Source organism: Melospiza georgiana, chromosome 1 (genome assembly GCF_028018845.1).
Source record: "Melospiza georgiana isolate bMelGeo1 chromosome 1, bMelGeo1.pri, whole genome shotgun sequence".
NCBI classification, from domain to species: Eukaryota; Metazoa; Chordata; class Aves; order Passeriformes; family Passerellidae; genus Melospiza; species Melospiza georgiana.
The window spans coordinates 97,678,132-97,689,408 of NC_080430.1; positions in this window are offsets into that span (position 1 = coordinate 97,678,132).

The following is an 11,277-nucleotide window of genomic DNA, read 5'->3' on the forward strand; positions in this document are numbered from 1 at the left end:
AATCTGCATGTGTTTTACAGCACATAAATTCAAAGAGACCAAATTACAGGGCTGTCACTAAACTTCCTTTTCAGTTGTCTACCTAAGACAAATCCCCTTTTTTCCTTTACATCTGCTTTGGTTTTGAGGTTTTTTTAAGCCTACAGAAACATGAAATGTAAGAATTCATTCAAGCATGTCACTGTGGTGGGGCAAATTGCACATTATCTTGGTTCAGACAGTGCTCTGCAGAAAATTTATGTGTTATATCTAGAAATTTGTATTATCTACACACCACCTAAGACTTGCACTCTTAAGAATCTTTGAAGTGATGTTAGCTCTGAATTTATCTATGAAATTATCACTGTTTCAAATATATCTGGAATCCCTTATTGCTAGTTTCTCTTTTCAAAATAATGTGTATGCATTAGCTCAGAAGAGAGGTGAAACGGCTGAACATCAGAAAACCATGCTGATGGACAAGATGGCATAGAAAATGAACTGAAAATTATAGGGAAGTGAATATTTATGTAGGTTTGTCTCATTGGTTAAGGTTTATTTGCTACTGAAAGTCACAAGCACGCAGGAAAATAATTCTCCTCATGTACAAAAAGAGAGCAAATGGATTCTGATATGAAAATTAGTTACTTAAGCAGCTATTACATACAGGGATATTGAATGAAGCATTGTTGTTGAAAAGTGGTTTTGATTTTTTTGTACATCATGTAATGGTTGAAGTAAGGGTATAAAACAATCTATTAATGTGTTTTGGCATTTTTTATAAATGCCAGAGAGAGAGAATTTTGATTTTGTATAGGAGCAGTGCATCTATCAAGACCTCTTAATCTGAGCATTTATACCCAGAAACTGAAAAATTATTTTGATTCATAGCTGAGATTCTCAAATTGATTTGTCCTAGGAAATCAGTTTCATTGCTCAGAGCTTATATATTTGAAAGTACGGGTAGTACATAGGAAATCCTGTGTCCTAAGAACTTGAAAGAAAGTCTCAATTGCCATACTTATCTACACAAGGGAAAAACACTGTTCCTGAACTGAGATGTGAAAATCTGCCACACACACACACAGACATACAGACACCTAAACACCCTCTTCACACACAGTCAATACATTTGCTATTCACTATTTTGATGGCTCAGTTTCAGTTCTTCGGGCATAGCTTATTTCTGAGAGAAGTTTTTGAGACAAAATATTCCATTAATTATAAGAACAGCAAATACAGATATGACATTGTCACATGTAAGAATAAGGTTTAGGAACAAACTAGGTCTAGTCTGAGAAACACAGGTGTGTTTCTAAGATGGTCTGCAAATGTTAATTTTTCCGCCTTGAAACCTGCATTATTCAGATCAGAACTAAAGTGGATAAACCAACGCCTCTTTACTTTGATAGCCACACACTGGGGTGTTTCAACAGTTTCATTGTGTACAAAAAATGCAATTTTTGGGCTTACAGTGGGCCTCTCCTGTTATTTCTCTAGCTATTGAAATTCTCAAAATGACATATCTTAATTTTTGCTTTCTTCCATATCCTTAATAACTGGTTATCACTAATAAACTTTGAAGCTGAATTTCTGTATTATTTTCAACTCATGAAAGTTACCAAGTGAAGTTGGCAATTGTAAATGTCATGTCAATATGGTGTTGAAGAAGACAATTACTGCAATTACCAATTTAAATTTAAAATTCTCTTTTTTCAGTATTCACTTAATCTCTCAGATGAAGACTGAGAGTGTGATGTTATTGAATTACTTTTAATAGAGAATAACCTGCCCATACATTCTTTATGGTATATTAGCCTGAAAACAAAGATGATGAAGGCAGTTTAGGTTTTGAGGGACAGACTGGAACCTTTTCATTTTGGTCTCTACAGCATGAAAATTCCAAGCCCCCAAAACATCTACGGGCCAGAAAAGACAAACTGTTTGCATTAATTAATTTATTTTGAATCTACTTCTATATACCAAACACTGAAAATACAGAACATAATTTTTTAAGGAGATCTGACAGCTGAGTTATCAACTTTCCTTTATAATCTTATCAGGTAAAAAGGAGGCAAAGTTTTCAACAAACCTCCTTCATCTTTTCAGGTATTCATCTCTGTCTGTGTGTTCTCTTTAAATTTCCTTTGTTAAGTTTATGGCACTCTCTTTTCCAGACTTCTCATTTATTTATTTTCCAGATCTGGCCCAGAGGACAAAACATCAAGATGGATCTGATTTTGCATATTAATTGTCAGAGCACTAACATATAGCATAGGTGTTTCTGTTTTAGTAGGAGATAAATTGCATCCTTTTGGCCTATGGAAATACTGAAAGTACTGTAAGCTTTCATGGTACCAGATGGTTTCTAATTATTAATGCCTTTGCCTGGAAGATTGTTTTTAGTCAATGGCAAACTCACATTATATTTGCATTTAAATGGCTCTCAGATGTACCCAATAACTTCTCAATACACTGTCAGTAGGGACACAACTCCAATTCTGTACGACACCTTCACCAAAGCAGCTACTGGCCAGATGTCTGTGCATAAATTGAATGCACTGTGGCTCTAGTGATGTCTGGTTATCTTTTACTTCTTTCACCAAAACAGGGCTTTGCCCCCTCCCATGATAAACAAACCTCTGTCTTTAACATGACAACCTATTACGTCTCCTTCATTATAATTTTCCCTAGGCTAATGCATCCTTCCCTAATGAAGTTAATTACTTCCAAGTACTACAGGTGCTGTGCCTAAATATCTATGTAAAACAGAAAAAAAATCCATTTGTTTCACTAAAGCTTTCGTCACAGTACTGCCAAAGCAGAGTCATTATTGCATTTCATCTAAAGTTGACTGAAATATGGTTTAAAAATAAATTCTAATCAGTGCAGATTGACATCATAGAATAGTGCACAAAACTGCACTTTACTTTAAAGGTGTTTGTGTTGCTGTGTTGTGTTGCTGTGAAACCTTTACAGGCAAAAATTTGTTTGGAGGATATGTTTAATGTAGAAGAAAAAGATATATTAAGCATTAGATAACTGTGTTCTCCTCAAACTTGTACACTGCTGACCAGTGACATAGGAAAACTTTATTTGAATATTTTTTCAATGTTTATGCTTTGAATTTCAATATTCTAAGTTTTTTTTCTGATTTCTATGATTTATTGAACATGATAGTGTGTTTACACGACTTTATGATATTCATACAAAAACAATCCTTAAAATTTTCCAAATATAGCAGTTTCATTTGTTTGCAAATTTACTGCAAGGGGTTTTTTAAATATATATTTTTATCATTAGAATTCATAAAGACAAGAAAAATATTGTCTTTTCAGTTCCATTATCCCAGATAATGGCATGTCCTATCAATTTCTGAAAGCTCTTTCTTTCAATTTCTGTTTCAGTCACTGGCCATGTATTTGTCTATCTTGTTATAGTTGGCTTACATATTGTTGCTGTTAAATAACCATTGTCAGCAAACAGCAATGTCGTATTACCACCACCTCAAATGCAACGGCAAGGCCTACTGTGAACAGTTTTCATGAACTGTAGAGGAGGTGAGCATGCTCTGATGTAAAAGGAATTGTAACATGGGTAATTAATTATTTGCATATATTTTATTGTTATATTGTATGCTTTTAGTTTAGCGTTTTAGCCCACAGAATGGGGAGCTTTTCTGGGACACACTCTCAGTCTTGCTGAATTCAGTGTTAAAAGTCTCACAAAGCTCAGATTTCATCCCAGGTACCTTCATTCACTGCAGGTGAAAAGGTAAAAGTTAGTGACAGGTCTTCTCTATTGCTCTGCTGGTTTTGAGGGCAGGGGTTTGAAAATAGCCAAATATGAATGCAGACAGCTGTGACAGGACTGTTTTTATGAGTGTATGAGAATGAATCATATTCTGGATCAGGAAAACCAGCTACCAGAACTTCCAGCACCTGCACCTTTGTAAGAAATGCATACTTTACACAGGCACATTATTGTTGCAGGGCTGGTGGCAGTGGTCCTACAGCTGTCAGTTCACATGACAAAGGATGGAGGCCCTCTAGCAGCTGACAGTGATGGAATTTTTTTCCCTAACTTCAATGTGATTCTGGAATTAAATATGGTCCTACGTACAAGTTATCTATTTTGGATTTTGCTCAGTTCCCCTTGCAGCTTTCAAGAAGGTACAGGTTTCTCTGGAGAGTGACTCATTCCATCCAAAGACAAGGGTGAAGATGTGGAGGATGATTCACCTAACTATTTCCTTCCATTCACTTGGAGAAGAATGCAAAACCTGACTAATATAGACAAGTCAAATAACCAGATCTTTAATAAATTGCTTAAACAGGATCTTCAAAATATCATGTTAAAAAAAATCTTGACACATCTAAATATAACAGAAAAAAATAAGTCTAAATTTAGTTTTAGGGTCAATCTTCAAATTCTCCTCAAATTTTCTAGATGAACAGGAGAGAGTGATGAAAATAGTTTTCCTTGTTAAGTCTTGGCTCCTATGTAAGGTGCTTCCTACAGTGCAGGCTGTTTTCTCTTCCAATAACGTTTTTAAAACCATCTGTATAAACAGGAGCTGTCAAGGGCAAAACTCCTCTGGTGTCTACCAGACAAGCTGGGCAAGCATATGCTCTTTAATGCTGGGGGGATATAAATGCAAGCATTATCCCTCCTGCTGTCTGTACAGCCAACAGGCCTCAGAATATACATAAAATCATGGTTTACTTAACATGTCGGTGTGACTTGTCTGGTTCTAATAAAAAGTAATTTTCTTGTCAGTACTGTGATGGTTGCCTTTAGGGACATACATTTCTATAGCAGTGCTGTAGTAGAAAATACTTGTAATTGACCCTGACTAAAGGCTACACAAAATTTTCACTGCTGTTGCAAAGACCCTTCCTCGGGAAAGGAGAGGACTTTTTTGTAAGTAACTACGTAATGATGAGTAAATAGAGAAAAGCTGCTGTAGACACCAGATCCAGGTCCTGCATGAAGCAATGTCCAGCATCTTAAATTCAACTCTGTCCAGCAACTTAAATTCAACATACACCTTTCAACTGGAAGGGCTTGATGCAGGGCTCAGAAGCATTCAGAGGAGTTGAGCAGCTCTTCACTTTGGAACTCACAACAAAGAAGAGCATTTACTGGGGTTGTGCTGCTGAAAGAGAACCAAAATTAAACAAACTTTTGCATGCATTGGGCTTGTGTCCTGCTGAGGAGCAATTTCATTATTTCATTTACATTCTGTCCAATGTCAAGTGTGAAGAAGTGTGTAGAAGGTGATGCGCTTAAACTATTTCATTCCATCAACATGAAGGGGAATGAAAAACATGACTAATATATACAAGTCAAACAATTAGATCTCTAATGAATCTTCTAATTGGGATATTCTGTAAATTTTTAGAGGGATATTTGCATCTGTACTTTTTGACCATATAAAATCTGTTTCCTCTAGACTATTACTACTGGTCACATCAGGCCAGTTCAAGTAGAAGTTGCATGAATTCATCAGTCATAAGACAACATGCCAATTAGGCATTAATATTTCAGATTTTGAGAACTGTAAAGCATATCCGGGGAAAAAAACCCCAAACTTCTGAAAAGTGTTTACCAAAACTAAGTCCTGAATTACTTAACCTGAGTTGCATGGACAAGAACAGAAATTTCTCATTTTGTAGGAGTTTGGTTGCTTCGCTGTGTTTCTGTTATTTCCTGCTTATTTGATTTGTGCTGGTCCATTCCACAGTCTCTGAGCCACAACTTTATAAATTTTTCAGTTTTGACATTCAACCTGTCAAGAACAGCAACACACTGAATGCTAACAGAACCTTCAGAGAATTTTTATCTTAATCATAATTATCTTAGGCCTAGAAATAGAAGAGTAATTTGTATTTAAAACTAAAAGAAATAAAAAATAATGGAGAAGAATGGCTGCTATCTCAGCTTTAAGTACAACCTTTATTAATGACAGAAAAAATGAGCATAAGGTTCATGTCTTCCTCACTGCAAAAGTCTACAAACATCTGCTTTTGATACCTTTATATATATTTCTTTCTCATACAGAAAAATATGACATAAATATACAGAATATATTTCTAGATTTTTATTAAATGGACCAATATGTGTCAAATATTTTAGAAGTGTCATATATTTCTGAAATAACATGACTCTGGCTGCACAGATTTATAGAACCCTAATGTAGTTTTTGGTAATTTTTTGCCTGCGATCCACATCAGAATAGGTAAAGATCAGTAAATTTCAAGAAAATAACTGAGTAGAGAGCTGTTTGAATTGAAGCTTAAAAACAGTGAAAAGACAATCCTTGGCACTACTTGGAGTTGATATAAATTAGATCTAGGAAATGCAGTATGCTCAGTACTCCTGAATATGAGAGCAGTATCAAAATCGCTATGTACAAAATAGCTACAAGAAGTGTTTTGCTATTTTACATCAAACTAAGCAATGTTATCAGAGGAATCTATTAATTTCAATTTTATTATGTCAGCCTACCTGAACTTCCCTTTGTTGTTGTCTATTTTTTCTTTTTATTTACTTATCGATCAAGTCTTTCTAAATTTTGGAAATTTCTGTTAACCAGTGGAGCAATATCACATTCTTTCTTTAATGAAGAAAGAACTATGTCTCTATACAAAGTGTAAAAGGGTATGACTGGTATGTAAATTAACCAACAAACAGACCACAGTCTAATCCATTTATTCATTCAAGTACCATTGACTTGTGGACTTGTTTTGCATCAGAAACAATTGCTACTGTCTTATATAATTAAAATAATAAATCTTTTTGCTTTATAGCATTGTTCAGTAAATCCATCTTTCAAATCTGAAGGATGATTTCATTTAGTGTAAGGAATCTCTTCCCAGCAGAATTTAATATGCATATGTGTGCATACATATTTAAGCTAGTTTGTTACTGAATTTCTCTGTTGCCTCTTTTGTAACTACTGCTTTAGTGAGATACATGCTTGGGTACAGCACTGCAGCCAGGAGGGAAGATAAGAAAACCTTGTGCATATCTGATAACTGTGAATTTATGGAAAGCTCTCTCAGTATGATTTTTAAAAGCTTATTAAACAAATGAACACTCCCCTGCACTCAGTAAATTGCATTTGTGTAACAGTTAAATTTGAAATTTTCCACATTTACCAGGTAAAGAAATGGGTTTGGATCTGAAAAACTAGGAGCAAAAGTTTTGTCATATAAAGCAACAGCTCCTGGAAGAAATCTAAATAACTGAATTTAAACACAGAATCAGAGTAATGTTATAATTTTGAGCAGATTGGTTTCCTTTAGTTATTTATTTTCCTTTTGATACAGTGTGATCATCTCCAGTAATAAAATCCTGAAAAGAGCTAATAGAGTATAGTCACTGTCATTAATGATAACAGGACTTAAGATGGGACAGTTAAGCATCAACATGTCTCCCTGCTGTTAATTATTTAAAGCTATTGTCTCTGTGATGGCCTGGATATGGATGGAAAGGTATAACATGCAACACTGAACTTCGTTATTGAAAACCATTTTATTGCTTGTCTCTTTATGCCTCCTACTGAGGATATAAAGTTAGTCCTTGCCATCTGTAAAGAAGCAATTTTATTAGTGGTGGAACTGCCAAGAACATTATAGGGCTCCCTGGAATTCTGTCAAAGAAATGTCAATTTGATCAATACTCTGAAAGTTGAAGGCTCTATGAAAGTAAGGCAAATCAGGACAAAGCACATCTGCCACATGAAAAAATACCCTGAAGTTTCAAGAACAGTTCTTTTGCGATAAACATCTTCAAATGTGCAAGTTTACAGTTAGATTCAACAGTTTAAATGCAGGGTATGTGTAAGTTAGATGAAATTAGATAAATTTGTATGCACTAGACTTTCACAAACTTCCTAACACCTTTCTCTCAGAGGAGTACATCCACATGCCACATGTCAATCTACCAGCACCACCATTGTCCTAAATTATCAATTTGTACCCATACTTTTAAACACGTTTAAATAAACAAAACAAGCAAATATTATAAAGGGAATCAGAGGAGCCAGATCAGACTACCCAGATTCTGGATTCTATGAGACTATCTTGCCACTTGTTTTGGATAATTTTGATACTAATTTTCTGCTAAATTAACCCAAACTAAATGGCTTACACCTATTATTGACCAATATTAAGCATAGGTACAGAAAAGTAATTGGACCCGAAGTTAGATTAGCTCTATTTAAGTAGAATATAATTCATCATGGATGAGTAATGCACAGGGATGCTGAATTAAAAACTGTGACGATTTATAAATTGTATGTTTTCAATGAGATCTGAAAACTCTTAAAAAATAAGTGGCAATAATTATGTGCTCTTTTTATGTTCTATTATTTCAGACTAGTGAAGATAAAAAGAATCTATTTGGTGTTCTAGATGATTAACAAAACTAGCAAAAGTTCCTCACCAAAAGGCCAAATATTAATAGACAATATTTAAAAGATTTCAGAGACTCCTTCTCTGTCAAGAAATATATTTGTCTGTTTTCTTGAACCATTCAGGATGAGAAAATATTTTGCAGATATTAAAAGCAATGAGATACCATCTAGTAGGAGAGAAATGAAACATGGCTGCTATTAATGATAATAGTATAAATAAAATTCCTGAATAATAAACATGATCATCCAAAGAGTTGAAAATGCATATTATATAGAGGAGGTATAATGTTCAGTATTAAAATGAGGAAGCTGTTTTAAGGATTCACTCCTTTGTGGGTCAATATTGAACTTCTCAAAGGCAGCTGTCATGTTCATTTATTGGGCTGTTATTCATGTGCCATGTCTCAGGACAGAAGCATTTACAGAGCCACAACCTGTGCTATAACTCACGTCATTGTAGCATCATATGGAGAGTAAAAAATGAAGCGTTATTTGGATTTTTCTGGAAACTTTTGTAAAAAATCTTTGTCACAGGATCTCTTCTAAGGAGATACAGACAGAGAGATAGATAGATAGATAGATAGATAGATAGATAGATAGATAGATAGATAGATAGATAGATAGATAGAGATAAATACACATATGCCTGATGATATTTTCATACCACTTCTCTCATTGCTCTGCACAAAATAAAATTAGTTCTCCCAAGATGGAAGGGGTTAAGTGAAACTGTGACTCTATGTGTGCCTTAGATGGAAAATGCTTCCCCCACCATCATGTGGGCCAGAGAAATGAGCTTGCATTTGCCTGGCATGGGGTTCATTAAAAATCTTTTATTGCCTTATCTTTTGAGAACAGCTGGCTTGTAAAAGTTGCATATTGAATTTATTGAGCTCATTCATATTTCAAAACATGTTTATATCTGTCAGTGAGCAGTTTTGATAACATCCCTCTTATATTTCACATCAACAGTATTAACTACAATTCATGTTGTTCAATTGCTATTAAAAGCAACAGATGGTACACTAAACTGTTTTTTCTACAACATAAAGCATCTACTCAGTTGACACTGAAATGTAGTTTTGCTCTGAAAAGTGACTTTCATAAAACGCACTTTTTGGGATTCACATTTATCACTTCTTGGTGAGTCTTGGATGAAATAAATTCTTTTTTATAACTTACACGTTGGATTTTGCAAGTGCTTGCAAGTTTGGGTGGTTTGTAAGAACAAACCTGGTTTTAATAGTACCAGAATCCTTAAAGGACAAAGGATTTGCAATGAGGATGTATGTATCAATTTTGATCATATTATACAGTCAGGCACAGATTCTAGCCCAGTCCCCAGACCTATATTAGCTTTACCAAATAAAGGCACACCAAAATAAAAATATGCAAACCAGAATATGACTAGATTTCCTCTTAGATCAGCCACATAAACTCTAGAAGTATTTTTGACAGCTTAATCAATCATGTCTACACCAGCCCACAGCTGGAATTGCTGTCACACTGTCTGTCACTCCTGAGAAAGCCCCGTGGGCTGCTGGCCTTTGCTTTGGAGGTATGTAATACTTAGGCAGATCATGTGTCTTTGACTAATCTGGCAGATGTGGTGTCCTTGTGCCAAGATGATACAGATTATTATGAAAAAACTCTTGTTAGTGATTTCTACCTATGTCAGGATTATTTTCTAAGATTTCTGTTTTGATTGGGCAGCTTTGATTAATCTCTTATTGCAAAGTAACAGGAGTTGCTGAGAGATGCTATGCTACAGCTCTCTTTGTTTTCCTAACTCCTTTGCTCAAATACCATGGTTGTATGGATGCATCTTGCACAAACTTAGCTGGATGGTTTACATTAAAGAAACATTGATATTATGGATAGCGTTTATATAGAAAAATAAAATTTGGTATATTTTTATTAGAAAATCAGTCAATAATTACATGATAGTAGAGAAATCGTGGAGACATAGAGATTCAATAGACAATGGATACCTTATCTTTGTGAGACCTTATGTCTCAGTTTTCCTTGACTTGAGCAAGAAGTATACTAGGGAAGACTTTTTATTGATTTTTAAATTTTTTTTTAATTCTGACAAAGCAGCATGAAGAAATTCCTTACCTTTCTGTGTTGAGATGCAACATTGTAGAATTTTTCCTAGTTGTTTTCTTTAAAAATCCCGAATAAAAGCATTAGAGAGAGGGTTAGAAAGAATCCTGACTTGTACTTAGGAAACACCGAAAAAGTCCTGCGACATATAGTGCTTTACAAAGGATTAGAGAGACACCTAATGGCAAAGAAAAGGAACTTGTTTAAACACAATCATGGATGAAACATTCCTTTCTGAGAAATTCAGGGTAATGTGAACAATGTGCCAAACCAAATTTTCTTTTTGATATTCTGGTCTGGATGTAATATAAATGAATGCAGAAGGGAAAGAATTTATGCACTGGAAAATAGCTGGTGATAGCTGTTCCCTAATTGTTCATTTCATTCAAAGTTCTCACCTCCAAGCAATCAATTCTAATTTTAAGATCCTTTTCTTGTCTTCTGTTCAAATATCATAGCAATAATGATTGGTTAGTGGTGAGAGAAATATGTTCGGATTTATTCAGAAAGATAACACAACCAAAATATAGTGCTTTACCAGAAATTCAGTGAATAGGATTGATACAAGCCAAGACAGACAAAAGAAGTGAAGAAACATGCTCTGACAGTTTTCTTGAAAAGAAAAGCAGAAGGTTTAAAAGGAATCAACCCTTTACTCTGTCTCCTTTGTAAAACTGCCATGCACATGTAAATCAATTGGCAACTGAAAATCAGGTTTCTCATGTCCATTAGGAGACAAAGATCAAATTCGAGCAAGCTCATCAGGTTCA